At 38.9% G+C, this 18853-nt stretch overlaps 1 long non-coding RNA gene across 1 annotated transcript in view; it reads left to right on the forward strand.

The window, feature by feature from the left end:
• Nucleotides 1-3609: 3609 nt before the first annotated feature.
• LOC136578781 (uncharacterized) overlaps nucleotides 3610-18853 on the forward strand; it is a 261537-nt gene continuing 246293 nt past the window's right edge. The window contains exons 1-2 of the long non-coding RNA XR_010786660.1: nucleotides 3610-4575; nucleotides 6259-6491. This is a non-coding gene — a long non-coding RNA (uncharacterized lncRNA). The remainder of the gene's footprint in view (nucleotides 4576-6258; nucleotides 6492-18853) is intronic.

Raw genomic sequence — 18853 nt, forward strand, 5'->3', positions numbered from 1 at the left:
AGTTTAAAAATTTTATTACCCCTTTTTTAAAGGTGCTATTAGGGACTTAAACTTGTGATCACATGATCTCTTGTACAGTATTCTTGTATCTTGACTCCACAGAAAGTTAGGGGTTTGACAGGAGGAACGCCCCTGTAGAGAAACGGAGCAGCACCACAGGTCTTCCAAAAAGCTGTTGTTTTTATTTAATCCATAACAATGGGGCTGCCCCATTGTTATGGATTAAATAAAAACAACAGTTTTTTTGGAAGACCTGTGGTGCTGCTCCGTTTCTCTACAATCGCTTGTGACTGGGGTCCCAGGGGTGGGGACCAGTGGAGCCTGCATACAGGACCTGCGCCTCGCACCAAATGGTGTTTTATAACTGAGTGCTGCTGCTCCTTTGTATTTTTTTAGGAGGAACGCCCCTGTCACACCCTTAGCTCCCGATTGGCTCAAATTTTGAGGGTCCTAGCAGCGTCTCCATTGCTTCTACCCGACCCTGCTGTCTTAGGGTGAGGGTTTGTTTTCCATTTAGGCTTACATTCTGAGATTTACAGTGTATAATCTACGTGCTCACGCTTGTTTCATGCCGCCGGGAAAGAGCTGGGGCAGCGTGCCTAGAGCTGGGGACCTCTGTATGCTGCTGTGCTCCAAAAAAGGCTTCCTTTCTTGGCTGCCAGAACCTCCAGGCCAGCCAGCTGTACAGCCAGTCAGGTACAAGAGTCGTCACCCCCCTGTCAATCTTGGCTCCACAAGAACTTCCTGGTGGCATCAAGATACAATAATACCCTCTTGTACTATATACTGCAATACTTGAAGTAAGCCTCTAGTCCTGGACAAACAAAGATGGATGAACGGCTTCTTTGAATACCTGATAAACACTGCGCATCATTTGTCTAAGACACTACACCTACTTTAATTGACCTGAGCTGCTGTATTTTAATGTTGCTTATTAAGTCCTGCTGTAGACAGAGATTAATAGTTTTTCATGCATGGCAGCCTTGGGAGCCTTCACTAAGACCTATCTCATTACTAAGACCCAGGTTGCCTTGCATTGCACTCTATGATCATCCCCCTCTGGCTGACGGTTTAGATGTACGGTCAACTATAACCATGGCATCTAAATAGTCAACACCTGTTATCAGAGCTAGCTCCAATCATGGCTTTGCTGATGACTGCCAGCTATTGCAAAAAAACTGATACCTACTGAGTATGGAGTGGACTCTTTTCCCAAGTCCACTCCATAAACCCTTCGTGACCACATGATGTATATTTACATGATGCGGTTGGGTAGTGGTTAAAGACGGTGAGTGATGGGTTGCTGCATAATATGACACGGTCACCTGATCTAAATCCACTGTAAAAATTTGGACTGGAAGGAATTTTGGAAAAGCATCTAAAGTACTTACCTCATAAAACCAGCTGATAGACATCAAGAGTGCTCAAAGCTGTTATTGCGGCAATAAGTGTCTACTTTGAAGAATCTAAAATATATTGAACACATATACATATATGGCCACTGCAATCACCTGACCTAATCCCAATTGAGATGGTTTGGGATGAGTTGAACTGCAAAGTGAAGGAAAAGTAGCCAAGACTGGGAACTCATTCAAAACTGTTGGAAACTCATGCCAGGTAACTACCTCATGAAGCTGGATGAGAAAATGCCAAGAGTGCAAAGCTATCATCACAGAAAAAGGGGCTGCTTTGAAGAGTCCAAAATATAAAACATTCTGGTTTAACACTTTTCTGTTTACTACTTACTTCCATGTGTCTTCCTTCATAGTTTTCATGACTTCAACATGAATCTGCAATGTAGAAAAAAAAGAGGTGTGGTAAAACTTTTGACGGGTAATATGGTTCTAAATATATATATATATATATATATATATATATATATATATATATATACACATATATACATATATATATATATATACACACACATATATATATATATATATATACACATATAGTGATGCTTCCTTGAGGTGACCACACAAAATTGCATTAAAATCTAGTCTCTTGGGGGACAGGGGGCTTTTCAAAGAAGCTGTCCAGAATGCGTAATATCATTTCGTGAAACATAAAATCTTCCACAGGGAATTTGGTCTGGATATGGAGGTGGTCTTCGCAAACAGATGGTCTTTTAGAGAGCTTTCACTGCATATACAGTACACTGACAAAATAATGTTTAATCCTCTGTTAAATCTTATCCCTGTGTCTATAAATGATGACTAGTGCTTCTTTATTCACTGTATATGCACAAAATGTTTCTTATTAGAGTTTTATACTGTATACATATCTACCAGTCGTGTAGTTCCTCTCTACCTCGTTCCAGAACTGACCAGGGTGCTGTTTTGTAAATTGTGATTATTAACAATGAAGAAGAAGTACAAAAGAAAGAGGGATCTATGTTTTAGTGGTCTTGATGATTTTACCCATTGTCTTCTCCACATACCATTATATCTATCATCTTTTCTCAAGGAGACGGAGTTGACAAAGTTGTGAAGTAGCTTTTCCTAAGTACTGCAGCCTGTTTTAAACTTGCACACCAAGCTGTGAGCTCAGTTTCTTTGTTCTGCTGGGAAGAGCACAAGAGAAAGGGAGGGAAAGGACATCAAGTAACAATGAACTCCTTCAGCGAACTAGGGGGTGTGTGGGGGGGTTAGAGTCCCATCTATTCCTTATACCTGCTATACTTACAGTGTTACTGTTCCAAGCAGGCTAAGTCATTTTGGAAAATATTTACATGGACTTAGTAATAACTTGTAGGCAGCTGTGTGTGTTTTAATAGCTTACAAAATCATCCCTAAGACATCAAGTACACAAAGAAGATCTGGGACCTTTTATTCCAGGTAAGTGCCACGCCTATTCTTTCTGTGTTACTTTATATACTTTTATATAAAACTTTGTGTAAAGTGATTATATATATATATATATATATATATATATATATACATATACATACATATGTTGATGTGTATATACATACATATATATTCTTTATTTTTTATGCGATTTAGTAGAGTTGAGTTTGTTGTTTGGCTCAATTTATGCTGACATCATCATTTGGCTTTCTAGAACTCTTGCAAGTAAACCGACTCTATTATTTTTTCAATAGCTTAAAAAGTTACCAAAACACATAATCCACATCCCCTAACAGTAAAAAGCCACATTTACCTCTGCTACATCTATATAACACTTTAAATTGCCATTTCATTTAAGGATAGAATACAGTTTTTCTACAGCTTCCCTTTGTTTCGTTTATTTTTACAGTATCAATAATTTGTATATATCATTACAGAAATACACATATTGATGTCCTAGAAACAAATATTATTAGAAAACACTGCAGAAATAATAATAACCCAAGATGAACCTTCAAAATGATCTGCATATAGAAAAAGTTAGAGAAAACTTTTTCTGCATAAGTTCCCTGCTTATAGTTCGCTCCCCAAAGCCTTAGGACAATGACCACTACCTAGGTTTTTTCTGGATGAACCCTGAACAGGACCAGACAGCTGGAGTTCAGGGCTGTGCCTTTAAAGGCTGTGTGTTTCTTTTGCACTCCCTCCTCCTCCTCTCTGCTGCTGGAACGTGCAGTTAGTAAGCAGAAAAGGGATGAGAGGAGCTGAGTGACTAGAACTGTACTTGGAGAAACAACTTTCTAACAAGTGCTTAGAAGATGTCTTAAAGATACCTCACTGACATGATGCAGAAGAAGCCAGCTCCACAAACGAGTCCTGCAAACAAACTCCCAGTTGCTGTGGATACCCATCCTTGCCCTGCACTTTTTTTTTGTTTAGTGGGAGGTGCCACCAAACTCATTCTGGTCCCAAATTGTTTTGTGAAACAAGTGAAACTTCTGGAGGATTGAAGGAGACTTGCTTCCCAGAGGCTGCTCTCCTCATTGCTGCAACAGGTAGGGTGGAGTGACGCCGGGCTCTTCTCTTTGTTGTTGAACCTAAGTCCAAGGACAATGAGATGTGGAGGGGAGTGTCCTGGACGGGACAGGACAGTGAAGAACACTGCATGCTTCACACCTAATATCTTCATCATCATCAGCTTCTTCAACATTTCCCTTCCACCCATGAAAAGCTCAGGGCTTTATAGGAGCAACTTGAATTTTGAGGACTTTGCCTCATCACCAGGAGAGCAGCCCAAACAAAGAGGAACATCTTCGGACACCCAACAGTCGGCCTCCAGCGCACCCACCTAATGAATCTACTAGGAAGTTTATCTAAGTCATTGAGGATGCAGGTGAAGTCAATGCAGGACAAAAGTTTACTAGCAAAGTAGTAGAATTAGTAGTGGATCTAGTAGTAGTGAGCTCCTGACCAGACAAGGGAGGAGGGTGAGGGTGGGAGCGACAAACCTGCTGCAGAGCTCCAGTTCTTTGTTTGCTCCGAGAACTTGAACAAAAGGAAAAGTCTGAAGAACTCTTTATCTGCATCTCTATCTCGCAGCACTCCTTCTTCTCCAAGCTTTGCTATGGTCGTCTTTTTCAGAAACTCCTCCAGCATGAGGGACCTCAATGTCATTGTTACCTGCAAGTCACAAAGGGGCTTTAGAAGTTTTCTTCTTCTAGAGGTGAGTTGCCTTAAGTGGGATGTGGGTGGGCAGGGATCAGGTGTAACTCTAAGTTTCCTCACTTTAACAGTTTGTTACACTTTGTATGTACAGTATTTACATGAAATGTAACTTCTTCTGCTACTTTACTGTGTTTGGAGTTGTAGTTAAGTAATTGTTGCAAATACAATGCCTATAGGATACAACTTCTTGTACTAATTAATTCCCTATATCAACCTTGTAATTAATGGTATTTAGAGTATTAATTCTTGACAAACGCAAGTTCATTTTTATTTTATTTTTTTTTCTGCAGAATTTAATTCCAGCTATTATGTTGATTTAATTGTCTTATTATTCTTATGGCAGGAGTACAGATACAGCGTGGTTTACTGGAAACTTTTATGAAATAATTAGGTTTAAATGCTTTTTAAAACGGCGCTTTACAGAATATTTGTAACCAGCAATGAAAAAATAGACTGTGGCAAAAAGTTTTGAAAACTTTGACTAAAGTTTAGTCATGGTCAGAAGCTATGACGCAGCGCTGAGAACTCACGAGAGCTTTTTGTAACTTTTTAGTATCATTCAGTTGAGTTTTTTTTTAAATTCTTATCTATTACTATTATTATTTTTTTAACTTAGTAATACAGAAAAATGGGATTCTTCATATTCGTGGCACAACGTACTAACAACATCCATTTTCCTTTTTGATCAGCTTTTCTATAAATTTCCTTATTAATAGATGGGATAGTAATTATTATTATCGTCGTAACTAACAAAGGTCACAAATGTTGGACAGATCATTTATTATCACTAGTGTTCAAAAGTAAGGAAGTAGTTAAATAGTGATAATAGGTTGTATATACTTTAATGTGCCTGAATATTCCTGAGACCACATAAAAGCAATTTATGCAGATGTTAGGCAAAGAGAACGGTTTGCGTTCAGAAATCCATATGTAGAAAGAAGAACATGTTTACCCAATATGGCAGACTCTTATAAAAATGTATATCCATATAACACATATACTAGCTATCACATGTGGGTATTATACATTTGGAATTTTTCAGCTCCGCACATAGCTGTGTTCATTAAGACACCAAGATGTATGTAAATGATGGGATATTACTAATATTTTTACTAGTCATTTACAATAAAAAGTGAAGGGAACTATTGGACTTTTCAAACAGAATGAGAACACACATTTTTTTATTCCCTCATTCCATTGTTGGGACCATCCATTGGTGTAGTGCTGGTGAAAACCCTTGCTAGTGCTTTCATATCAATGAGCCATTGTTTTATTCCAACAGCGCTCTCTACAGCCTCAGTGCCGTGTCATATTGTATTGTGCCACTTTCCATCACAAACATATTCATTTGCCTGTCCATAAAGTCTTTAGAAAGTTCGGAATTTTATATTTATATGATTTGTTGCCTGATTACCATTTTATTTAACCTAAAACCAATGTACATTTTTAACTAGTCAATATATTTAATTATTAATTAAAAATAATAATAATAATCCATAGCTTGGTGAATGTAGACATTGGGTTTATATACCCGGTGAGCCTACATTTGGTTATGGAAGATAGAACATTACTTAAGACTCATGAAGACTCAATATTTGAAAAAAATTCATAAGAGGTAACCAATTTTTTTCAAAAGTACTGTGCAAAAATATTAAACTTTCTTTGTTTTTTCATCATACAGACGATCCCATGGATTTGTTAAAGACGCCAGAGACAATGGTTGAACTTGGTTTCCAAATACGTTACCTTTAAACACTTGAAAATATGAAGATCCGATCGGTTAGGATTTTTGAAAGCGTGTGTGGATTAAACGGGTTCCTCACAGTTGGATTATATAACTTTTTGGATCTGCCCAACACTTTCCCATGGATTAAAGAATACGCTTCATCATTGTTCCATTGTTCCATTCCCAAGGTATATTTTACTATCTTTTTTTCTCATAAAGCTTTTTTATTGCTTCTATACAGTTATTTACCCTATAGCCCTTTGTTCATACGAGGTTGTATTTTTAACGTGGCTTTTATTGGATGTGGCTTGTATGCGCTCATAAATTGGATCCATACAAAGAATAGGTTCTTCTTTTTGCAACACATGTCATTTTGTAATGTTTTCTTTTCTTAAGTCTTTGCCGTCCGTCCGTGCTCCTCATGCGATAAATTAGCAGACACGTGATTCTGCTTGATTTAGGCGGGAAGCAATTAAAGGAATATACACTGACTAACTTATTCCTTTCATGGTTCCCCCAGAATATTGTATGTTTGCATGAGAGGCACGTGCCAGTGGTTACACAGTTAAGCATGACCTAGCCAAATGATTACATTGAGAGGCATTTTAGTGAATTATGCCACTAAATACTATGTGCAGATGAGAACTGCATAGATTATAAAGCCACCATTGTAATATGTTGCCGGGATTCTTTTGTTATGTTTTTGGTTCATATTGTTGGGTTTTTAGCTGGGTTTTGTGCATTCTAAACTAATTGTGCATTCTAAGATGGCTTCCTACAGGGCTGTATGCTTACTCATTCAAAGTTGACAGGGCTTTGTTTTCTGGCTCTGTGCTCGACAGTCTAATGAATTTTGCATGAGTGAAAAAAATGTCCAAATGAGTTTTGCTTACAATATACAACCTTTTTTTTTATCAAATGCCTACCTATGTGCTTTCATTAAATGTATATCTAGACTTGAGTCTGCATTACATACAGTTTGTCCTTTTTCATGGTATAGATATAGAATTGGTATATATCTTTCTTTTGTTGTCTCCGTTGACCATGTATTAGAGGTAAACCATGTCTACGTACTTGCATTCAATATATAATTAAATATACTATTTGGTATGACATTTTGCCTATACTATACCATACAGTGAATCCTATATACAAATGTAAAAGGATAATGACATCATGGCGCTAACTACCCTACCCAATCTCTTCTTATTGTTGGGGAGCATCTGTATAGTGAAGAGGGGTTGATTCTTACACTATATTGCCCTTTTATCTACATTTGCCCAATATATAATGGCTACCAACATTGACACATACAACTACAGCTCCACCACACCCCATCTCTTTATATGTAGGAGCATCATTTTATTGGGGCATTGAATAAGCATTGGTATTGTATTGGCATGGTTTTACAGATGTTTTTTGGCATCAGATTTGGCACACTTACACACTATTCATTGTCACTGGCTTTTAATTATTTGCTATTGATGATATTGTGTTGTCACGATCATAGATGGGAACGACACTGACAACAATATCGCATATCACCCATAGTAAACTATGGCTTTAAATCTCCCAGGCGAAAAAAAAAAAATCCAACAGGACAAATGTTGGGTGTTGTGGTCTGACTATATATCGCTTTCTTGATGATGTATTCAGCTTGAATTATTGGAGTACGTACAGTAAGCATAGAACATGTCTAAACATGGCTTTAAAACTTGCAATATTTCAAGATGAACGCCTTGACAATCAGTTGTTTTATGGTAGTGGCGGTGGTGTGTTATGTTTATGGTGAAACACAAATCTATCTTTGAACGTATGTAGTAGAGAATTTGTTATGGATAGGTAAATCTGAACATGTATACCGTATTATGAGGTTGTGGAGACAATAGACAAAAATGGATAAAATATACATAAAAGCAATTATACAGTAATGCTAATGAAAAGACTAAAGATAAGAAAAGTCCAGAACAAAAAACTGAAAAAATCATCCTAGAATGAGTAGAGGGTATGGTTTTCACTTGGAACAAAAAAAATCAGAATGATACAAATGGCCAAAATGACTTCGTATTTGCCTGTTCAGGAACGGCCATGTTAGATCATGAGAGAACTGACTCAACGATACTTAATAACGCTGAGTAACTGGAAAACCTCATGACCACATAATAGCTGGCAGACTTCACAATGAAGATTATGTAATGTTGCTTAACTACGCATATTTTATACCAAAGGCATTGAACAGAGCAGAAAATGAGTAGACGCTCTTTTCACAAAACTTTCGAGCTGAGCAATGCCTATTTTCCTGAGGTCTCAATGTCATGGTTTATAGAGGAGATACCTTTTATAATGACTATGCTGCATTGGGCGTAGGGAAAGAATTTCGGATATTATAGCCTTTTGCACAACATTAAATAATATGTAAAGTGTTTTTCGATGTCCTAATGATCCTATCTAAAGCAGTCCTTGCTGCTTATTACAGAAATAACCGTAAAGCTCAACTCTATAAAGATCTTGTTGGCTGAGACAAAACTACTTTGCCGAAAAGTGCTCAGTGTGAGTGTTGGTAGACGCACCTAGAACGTTTGTATCGAACTGCTAATTTCGATAGATTATAATGGTTGGAGCATGATCTATTCCACACCTTCCACCCAAATTCCTTCCAGGAATGCTCTGAAGTTAATGTCATTCAGTGGGCCTCTCCTTGAAGAACACAACATGCAGATTGGACAGCAGTTTTCAAACTCTGAATGCTTCATAGCTTTTGTGTTCCTACCGTTATGGAAAATGCAACCCGCTTTTGTACTGTATCTGAATAGCTGGCACAGTATTTCCCATTCAGCCTCCCTGCTTCCAACTCACTCAAACTAATGAAAGGAATACCCCAGAATTCTATCCGAGTTCTTAAGAAACAAGTTGGAGTGATAAGAAAATAGGGCTTTGGTAGGCCTGCTTGGTTAAAGTTTTCCATTTATATTGTAAGATCCCACAAGGAGGAATCTTAAGTTCTTTTGTAGCAGTGTGTACATATTTATGCTGTGTCACGTCTCATGGGCTCTTTGTTACCCACTGTACAATGCTGTAGAGACACTGGTGCCTTAGAAATGCATTGGTTTTTCTTCCATCTGGGCTTGCTTGCTGGACACTTATGTAACCCAAGACAACAATTTATAGAGCCTACAGTTTTGTTTTATGTTTCTTATGCTCAGTCGGTTTTTAGAATCTTTCAAAGAGTCTTTCGAAAGACCAAGACATGATAAATCATGGCATACTAGAGGTGGCTCCCCCGTGATTCCTTTGTTGCATCATCTCGGCAATAAAAGAATAAAAAAGCTACATTATGTTTTAATGATTGCATAAAACACTACAGTATGCTTGGGTAATTGGAACTCATAATACTGATTTGTTTTATGGCAATTTTATAACCATCAAAATATTCGCTGGTACAGGATTGGGAGAGTCTGTCTAACTCAGTGGGGCAGTTGGTGTTACTGAGAACCTTCTGAGGTGAAGGAGTGTTCTGGTCATGATCAAGTGAGCATAATGCAGTTTATATACAATTTTGTCTTCTACTGGTTGCAAAACAGATATTGAGACAGAGCGACCAATTAAAGATATCTAGGGTAGAGACCTTAGATATGTACCGTTTGATATACATATATATATATATATGTATGTATGTATGTATGCACAACTGCGTGTTCATAATCCAGGGATGTAATTGTTTGCTCTTCCTTCATTAACCTTAATACTGGAGAAAAACCCTTTTTTGATCCATTTTCTTGACTGGACCCAGAGCACAGTATGTATCGTATTTAGGGCTACAATGCAATTTGGGATAATCTTGCATCCCATAGAAATACACGCCTCCCTTCTTTTAAGTCTTCTTGTCTCTCCCTCTCTCTCTATATATATATATACATACATACACACACACATATAAATATATATAAATTTAAAAAAAATAAATAAAAAAAAAAAAAAAAATATATATATATATATATATATATATCTATATACACACATACACACATATATATACCACAGCCACATGGATGTACATATAGTTCACCTTAAGCCTTTATAAATGTATTCTTAAAATTTATTTTTGGCTACGTTATATCTACACCATTGTTTGAATTGCTTGGTGCAGAAGGACAGAAAGTCCAAGTACATTACTTGGAAACACCTATATGTCAAGGATATGTTTAGGATGCTATTATGCAATATCCAGTTAGGGGTCTAGTGAATAAATTTTGACCTGGTAATATTTCGAACATACATTACAGCATGATGCATATGTGTGCTTTTGTATGGTTTTTTTAAGCGAAACATCTCTGGTGCCACAAGGCATTTTTTTTTTAAAGAATCCACACCCCAATTAATCTTTGAGCGTTTTACTTTCCCCATCTGAATGTACATGCGCCATGATGTGTATCCATATATATATATATATATATATATATATATATATATATATATATATAGTAGACATATATGTATATATAATATATATATATATATATATATATATATATATTAGACATGTGCAAGGAGGAGTGTAGTGGAGGGAGTGTACATTTCACCCAGGCTTAGCATCTAGGTGAAATATACACTCCCCCCAGTACTCTTCCTTGCACATGTCTACTATATATATATATATATATATATATATATATATATATATATATATATATATATATATATATATATTTCCATGTTTAAATATATGCCTACCTTACTTGTCTGCCCTTCCATCTACATATCTATCGTTTAGAAATGGGTAAAGGTGAACTATAAATATGTAAATATTAGATGTCATTTAGACCCTTCTATGAGGAAGCTTGACAACTTATAACTTTACTTTAGTTGTCCACCAGTAAGATCAAAAGCAGCAGCAAATTTCCATATGGGTTGACTACCTGCGTGTTTGTTTACCCGTGGCGATTTTCATTTTTGACTCAATTAAAAAATTATTTTTTCCATATATGGAATGGCGGCTCTACTTAGCAATTACATTCCCGAAATCTACAACCGCTAACATGTAACTTAATATTAAGAAAGATGTAAACAAAAATAAACCCTAATGCTAGTCAGACATGTTTTAAACTCATATTGAAGCTATAGCCAAAAACAATGGTTGAATAGTTTTGGTCACATGCTCATAGACGTTGGCACACTCCATGTATTAACCAAGGAGTATAAATACTGTCAGATTGTATCATAACGTAGCTGCCAACTGTTACTGAATTCAAGGGCAATATAGTAAATGAAGACATGCCCCTACGTTTGGTCCCTGGCACTCTCCTAGTTCTCAGTAGTCATCAATATGTTTTCTATGTATCATACATTTACTGTTTTCTGTTGTCTTATTGCCCTGGTGTATTTTGTATCACAATATATATTACTAGACGACTCGGTTGGCCACACTGCGAGGTTCTGTGGCGTCTTTTATCCAACCCCCAAAAAATAAATGCATCAAAAACGGTATGTTTTATGAGTTTTTTTTCGGATGTGGATGGACAGCAAACACAATGAGGATTGTAGTACTTCAAGATCTAACAGTCCCTCATGTAAACCATCTAGGGTGCAGGAAATCAATAGTATATATAATTACCCCAACAGAATACTTGAAAGTAGGGGGAACTATGTTATTCGAAAGTCGTAATGTCCAGTTGGCCACTGATCTCATTCTTTAGAACTATAGTATCAAGAGGGCTCAGAGAGGATGGCTTTCTTTCGATTTGCTTGATGAGATGAAGACAACGGGGAACAAAATGGACCAAAGCAGTAAAGTGAAGGCTTCTGTTAACAATTGTGGGCCAAATGAGTGTACGTTCTCTAACGCAGTACAGATAACAATAGAGGGGTATATTATAGAAAGGAGAATCATTTCTCACTGTCAGTTGTATCGCAAGTAGGTGCATATTTTCCTCTCATTGATAGGGCATTCTTCAGCCATCTTGAAATGCTTAGAAAGCTGCTCACGTACATTTGTGTTCTTGACAGAGATGAGAAATGACCAGTAAATCTCAGGGATCTCGGCAAGCTTGTCCACACCCACTATTTTATGTCTGAAAATGCCTCAAGAACACTCCAATAAACAGACCTAAGAAATATAACTATACAACTTTGATTAACAACTGTTACTCTTAATCCAAAAAATATAGGCTTCTTGATTATTCTTTTATATGGTAAAATGTCCACTACCCTTTCTTGGAATTCGCTGTCTTTTGTTGTCTTTCTAACACCCTTTTGAGTCTCGGTGCATTAATATGAGTAGGAGAGATGTCAATGGACTTCTTGGCAATAGCAAAGGATTTCAGGGGTATTGTATAACATACAAGGCCTGAATCACTGTGTGGCAAATCTGTATGCAACACCAGGCGTATTTTAGTAATGTATTCTGCTGGTGTATTTCTATACTTTGTGAGCATTCATTAGCCCAAGCGCAGTGCAACTTACAATAGAAGCCATACTAAAAGGAACTGTTTATCTGGAAGGAAAGAAATATAAGCAAGGACATCTCACACATCTCCCAAACATTTTTATGACACCACTGATTCATAAATGTTCCAGATCTTCATGCCCTTCATGAGCTGTGTCATATTTCTTTCTTTTCAACTACCCAAGGTGTCATCGTATACAGTGCATCACGCTATAATTTGTAGGTAGCAAGCACAGAAAAAGTCCAGTTAGCCATGTTCGCAATGTTATTAGTCGGAAAAACGTACAACAAAGACAGATATAGTCCACGTTACACTAAAAGTGCCAAGGAGGCCCTCAAGCCAGCAGACAATGTGATACATTAAATTGTAGGACTGAACCATGTAGCTGTTCCTAGTCATATGTTCTATTCAATAACCCCCAAGCATTCATTTCTACACATTGTGGTGCTGCCAGTGAAAGCTATATGTTAAATACATATGGAGTAGAAATACCAGTAGCTTGGTACGGAGAAGTGATGCCAAGGTAAAGGTTAGAAGGTTCACAGTCTTCTGTCCTTCGATGACTGACATATTTGTAAAGGGTTAGGTCCGGCGTACGAAGCCAGGTTTGGCAGCAGATTCGAGTAGCATGGCATGACAGTAAGAAATCAGAAATTAGTTCCTAAGAGATAAATGACCTTTTTTAATTACACGTGAGAATAATACTGACGTTGAGTAGATGAGGAGTGATATAAGTAACGGGGGATAGTTGTAAATTAGACATTTACCTTTGCCCGTTACATGTCATTCTCTACCTTTTGGCATCAACTACTGGTGTTGGTCATTGTTTTCTAACTATAGGTGGTAGCTCGGATGTTGAATGCCATATTGTTAATTTTCAAAGGGTCATGTAGAGCTTGACCAGTTCCCAAAACTACTCTTTGTGTTTATGATCAAGCAAGTTAGATCTATTTTACTCAACGCTAGAGCTCAAACATTACAATAGCTAAACTTGAAATCTTTGGCAATTCGAAGGACACTCATGAGCTAACCAAATTTCCTTATATCCCTTCGTATATTCTGTACAATGATCCCCACCTACCACGTCTTTGTAAGTCATCATACATGAAAGTTTCGAAATATTGGAAGGTGTCTTATGAATTCACCGAGCCCTACCCTAGAGAAACCAGAACTTGAGGTGGTAGTTCAAGTCATAAGGTCCTCCAGTAAGATTGTGCTCGAAGCAGATTTGTTGTGCAAACCTTTCCAACAGAAAGTTGGATTGTTTTTTGCCGAATGTGTGTGTATTTTATAAACCCCATTCAGATGTCGGAGAAATTTCTGTAATAGACATCTGCCGCCTATGAACATACCCTAATAAGCTGAACCTTTCCCTGTTTATCATAAATCAATACAATTATCTTTCAGCAAGGAAGTCTCAGCTGGACAGGACAATCTATGTTGTGAGGGAGCCTGGTGGTTTCTATCTAGTGCATGATACAAAGTGGCCTGATGGCTTCTGCCTAGCGTATGATACAATGGGATTATGACCAGGACAAATGTGTGTATGGTCGGGACTATTTCAGTTTCCGAGTGCAATTTTTTTGTGCTTTTTAGCTTATCTTAAGAAAAGCTTAACTAAAAGAAGATATCAGTTTTTTGTAGATGACGGCTTGTAGGGTATCTAAATAACGTTGTCCATCTATTGTATCTTTGTAGTAGTTGCCATCAAATCACAAAAGGGAAAATGTTTTTAAAAAATTTTAAAGACCATGTATTTTACATTAGTCACTTGCTCTATCTGCCTTCTTAATACTACATATAACATATTCCTGGTGAATATTAGGTAGGATGAAACCAGTTTATTACCTTTTGTCACTATTGCCCAAAAAATACTGTTTTGGTTGAATATTAGGATAATGCAATCGAAGCAAACGCTGGCTTTCTTCAGAGCTTGTCGATCATGCTTCTGCTTCATTAAGTCATCCAATCATAGAAGAGGTCGACTGATGATTGACAGCGGTGCTTCCTAAGATGTTTCGTATTGTCAGTGGAATTTTAGTTTAATAGCATTTATTGACTAGTGGTTTGGTGAATTTTATGATCTTGGCTTGACATGTAGCACAGTTGACACTACAGCATGTTGCACCATATTTTTTGTCAATGATGTTGTTGTTTAGGTGCTACTATCATAGTGATACTAGTATTATTATTCACAAGTACTGATAACCTGGTAGATTCTAAGAAGTCTATCCGTGATGAACCTAGACAGCAGAAAGGCAATTATACTGCAATGACTGATAAATTGCTCGTTAATTTAGCTTTCCAACATGATACATAAAACTGAGAAGAGGCAAGAATATGATGAGAGCAACTATTAAGACTGGAATTCTTATTATTCAAATGAATGCATATTACACATTTCCAGTTGAGTCAAACTCTGTTACTCTTTGCTGATTTGGTCTCGTGTCATCGTAATGACCAAGCATTTTGTGTATTTATGGCGAATAATGCATTTTCAAGTAATTATTTCGGCATCCTCATGGTGGAAAATTTAGGAAAGCTATTGTTCTTCTTTGTGGAAGTGACTCTCTGAAGAGGGACAAGCGGCATCTTACTCCAGAATTTACAAGCAATGGTGGGAGATACAGTGTTAGACAGGACGGCTACATTGTCCAGTCAACCAAATCAGAGCCCTGCTGGATTGGCTTTGCATTTCCTACCATCGCTTGCAAATATCGGTAAATTTCTAATTGAAAGTGTCACATTCATTTTGCGTTTCTTCCATAGCCTCTGTCATGCCGAAGAGAGATTACATACTACATTGTTTTCATGCAATATGTTGACTTTTCTTATTGATAGCATCTTTCCACCATGACACCAGGAAAATGCATGCTACAGTGCATCATGTCATTGCAATTAAGTTTCTAATTTATGGAAATCTCAGATCAGAGGCCAAGGGCTCCATCCAGTAGGCCTCTATCAGGCCCAGAAAACCGACAGATGTCATTTCAAGATAAGACAGAATGCCATGTCAGATGATTGAATAGTCCAAACTCCTTTAAAGGCTATGGAGTATATAGATAATAATTTAGAAATCTTAATGATACACCAAAAACTGTGCTAAACTCATTTTTAATGTAAAACTCCCCACAGTGCAGAATAATACAGAAATAAATGGTGCAAGGGTCAGTCAGCCGAATGTAAACTTGGAAAAAGTAGCTGAAGATGGGTTTGAAATTACTGGTCAAATTTTACAACAATGATCCCACCAAGTGGTAAAGTCAACATTTCAAGACAAAAGCAAACAAAAAAGACAGTGTGGATGGAAAAGGAGGTAGATATGGTTGGTGTCATGTCTGTCCGAGACTGCTGGCGAAACTACAGTGAGCAAGGTACCAAAGCGCTCTGGACAGGCATGTCTACACAAGACTAATGGTAGCTAGGCGCAGGACCGGAGCAAACACAGGGGTACAGATCTGAGTGAAACACCCTGAACTTCTCCGACGGTACTTGCCTCAAAGCAGAGCACTCATCCCGAAAGGGATGACCCTACTGCTTGAATGAGGCACTATGCAAAGTCAGAGAGGAACTGGGGAACTGAATTGGGGACCACTGGACATAAAACACAGAACAACAACAAAACTAGATAACAGCCAGGTACGCTGTGAGTATTGACGAGATCGGAATATAAGAAGTATAACCGGCACTTTCAGCCAGGAAGAGCCGGATTATATATTGAAAGGGCAGTTGCTGATTGGCTGACGGAGCTGCCAATCCTCACAGACAGCACAGCTGCTAACATAATTAATGAGGATACTGATTAGCTGACAGAGCTGTAAATCACCAGCTAGAACTTCAGCAAAACAGCAGTATATTTAACCCTAACTAGTGGGGACTAATTGAAGTAAGTGTGCTCCGGCAGTTGGTTGTGATAATGAGTATAGGTCCCTTTACTTGGGCCAATTATCAGGCCTGAACATTGCTATTCGCCTGATAATCGGCCAATGTAAAAGAATGAATGATCAGCCCACTTAGGTGAGCATAAATATGCTCACTGGCCAGCTGCCCATTCCCCTGTGTGAGAGGGGAGATGTGCAGCCGATATATGACAGCTGTATGAGAACAAACTATTGTGTTAGCGAACAGTCGCCTTCATAGAGCAGATAATCTGCCTGCGTACACAGTCGGTCAGTGGTCATCAGCATGGGCAGATCTATGTAAAAGGCCGTGTGTCCAAGGCTAAGTCTTGTGTTCCTCTGGAGATGTTCTACGCCCTTGGGGGAATCGGGCATCAGAAAAAAAAAGTTAGAGAGCTTTTACACAGTTAGCTAAATTTCCTGATCAGCAATATAGAAAGTTGCTCAACACTCGTTAAAGGACCTTTTACACTGGGCAATTGCCGGGGGATGCAGTGCTGCATAAATGATCGCTCATATGCTGCTAGTTTCCCATTATTGTCAGCAGCACATCCCCTCTTTAGACAAGGAGAGGTGCTGCCAGTAAAAAATGCGATCAGCCAGCAACCATGCATTTTACTTCTTAGTTGATCGCTAGGTTGTTTACACGGGGCAGTAATTAGGAATGAGCATTTGTATGAATGGTCGTTTGGCCAATCATCATCCGGTGTTAAAGGGCCTTTACGCTTTAATTGCACATGTAGCCCATTTGTAAAATTGTCCAGTTCAACCTTTCATCATTCCATCAAATGTTTACTAAATACAGTTCAAATATTCTTCAATCTTAAAGGGGTTGTCCCGCGGCAGCAAGTGGGTCTATACACTTCTGTATGGCCATATTAATGCACTTTGTAATGTACATTGTGCATTAATTATGAGCCATACAGAAGTTATAAGAAGTTTTTCACTTACCTGCTCCGTTGCTAGCGTCCTCGTTTCCTTGGAGCCCGTCTAATTTTCGGCGTCTAATGGCCAATTTAGACGCGCTTGCGCAGTCCGGGTCTTCTTCTCTTCTCAATGGGGCCGCTCGTGCAGGATGCCGGCTCCATGTAGCTCCGCCACGTCACGTGCCGATTCCAGCCAATCAGGAGGCTGGAATCGGCAATGGACCGCACAGACGCCCTGCGGTCCACCGAGGGAGAAGATCCCGGCGGCCATCTTCAACCGGTAAGTAAGAAGTCACCGGAGCGCGGGGATTCAGGTAAGCGCTGTGCGGTTTTTTTTTAAGTCCCTGCATCGGGGTTGTCTCGCGCCGAACAGGGGGGTTGAAAAAAACCCAAAACGTTTCGGCGCGGGACAACCCCTTTAATAGATATTCTTGATATTATCCGTTTATTGTACAGTGCTCCCCCTTTAGTGCCCCTGTGAAGAGGAATAGTACTTACCTGTGCCCTGCTGCCACCATCCAGTGCTGCAGCCCCTCTACAGTCTTGGCATTGGTTGTGACAGATGATGTCACTGGCAAGTCAGTTGCTGCTTGTTCGCTAGCATCAGTGATCACATCATGATGCCACGAGTTCGGGAATGTCATGTTGCAGCCCTCGATTGGCTGTAGCAGTCACCTGACTTCTGGTTACATCATCTGTCACAACAAATGTCAGGACCGCAGTGGGGCTGCAGAACTGGATCGCTGCAGCGGGGAACAGGTAGGAACTGTTCCTCTTCTTATTTTAGCACAGAGCACTAAATGGGGCATGTTGTCCGGCAACTGGACAATCCCTTTAAATGTTGGGTTTAATAAAATGATTTCTACTCAAATTGACTGCGTTAACCCAGCTCAAGTGTACGCTCCACTATGTTGGTTGGTAAAGGGTGCACAAACTTTATTGTCTAGGGCCCCAGATCACTCCCAGGCAGCCACTGAAAAAAGCATAATATTATATTATTACTAGAGATGAGCGAATATACTCGCTAAGGCACATTACTCGAGCGAGTAGTGCCTTAGCCGAGTATCTCCCCGCTTGTCTCTAAAGATTCGGGGACCGGCGCGGGCGACAGGTGAGTTGCGGCGGGGAGCGGCGGGGAGAGAGAGAGATCTCCCCTCCGTTCCTCCCCGCTCTCCCCCGCCGCTCCCCGCCCCCGCCCCCCCGCCGGCCCCTGAATCTTTAGACTCGAGCGGGGAGATACTCAGCTAAGGCACTACTCGCTCGAGTAATGTGCCTTAGCGAG

Source organism: Eleutherodactylus coqui, chromosome 9 (assembly GCF_035609145.1).
Source record: "Eleutherodactylus coqui strain aEleCoq1 chromosome 9, aEleCoq1.hap1, whole genome shotgun sequence".
NCBI lineage: Eukaryota > Metazoa > Chordata > Amphibia > Anura > Eleutherodactylidae > Eleutherodactylus > Eleutherodactylus coqui.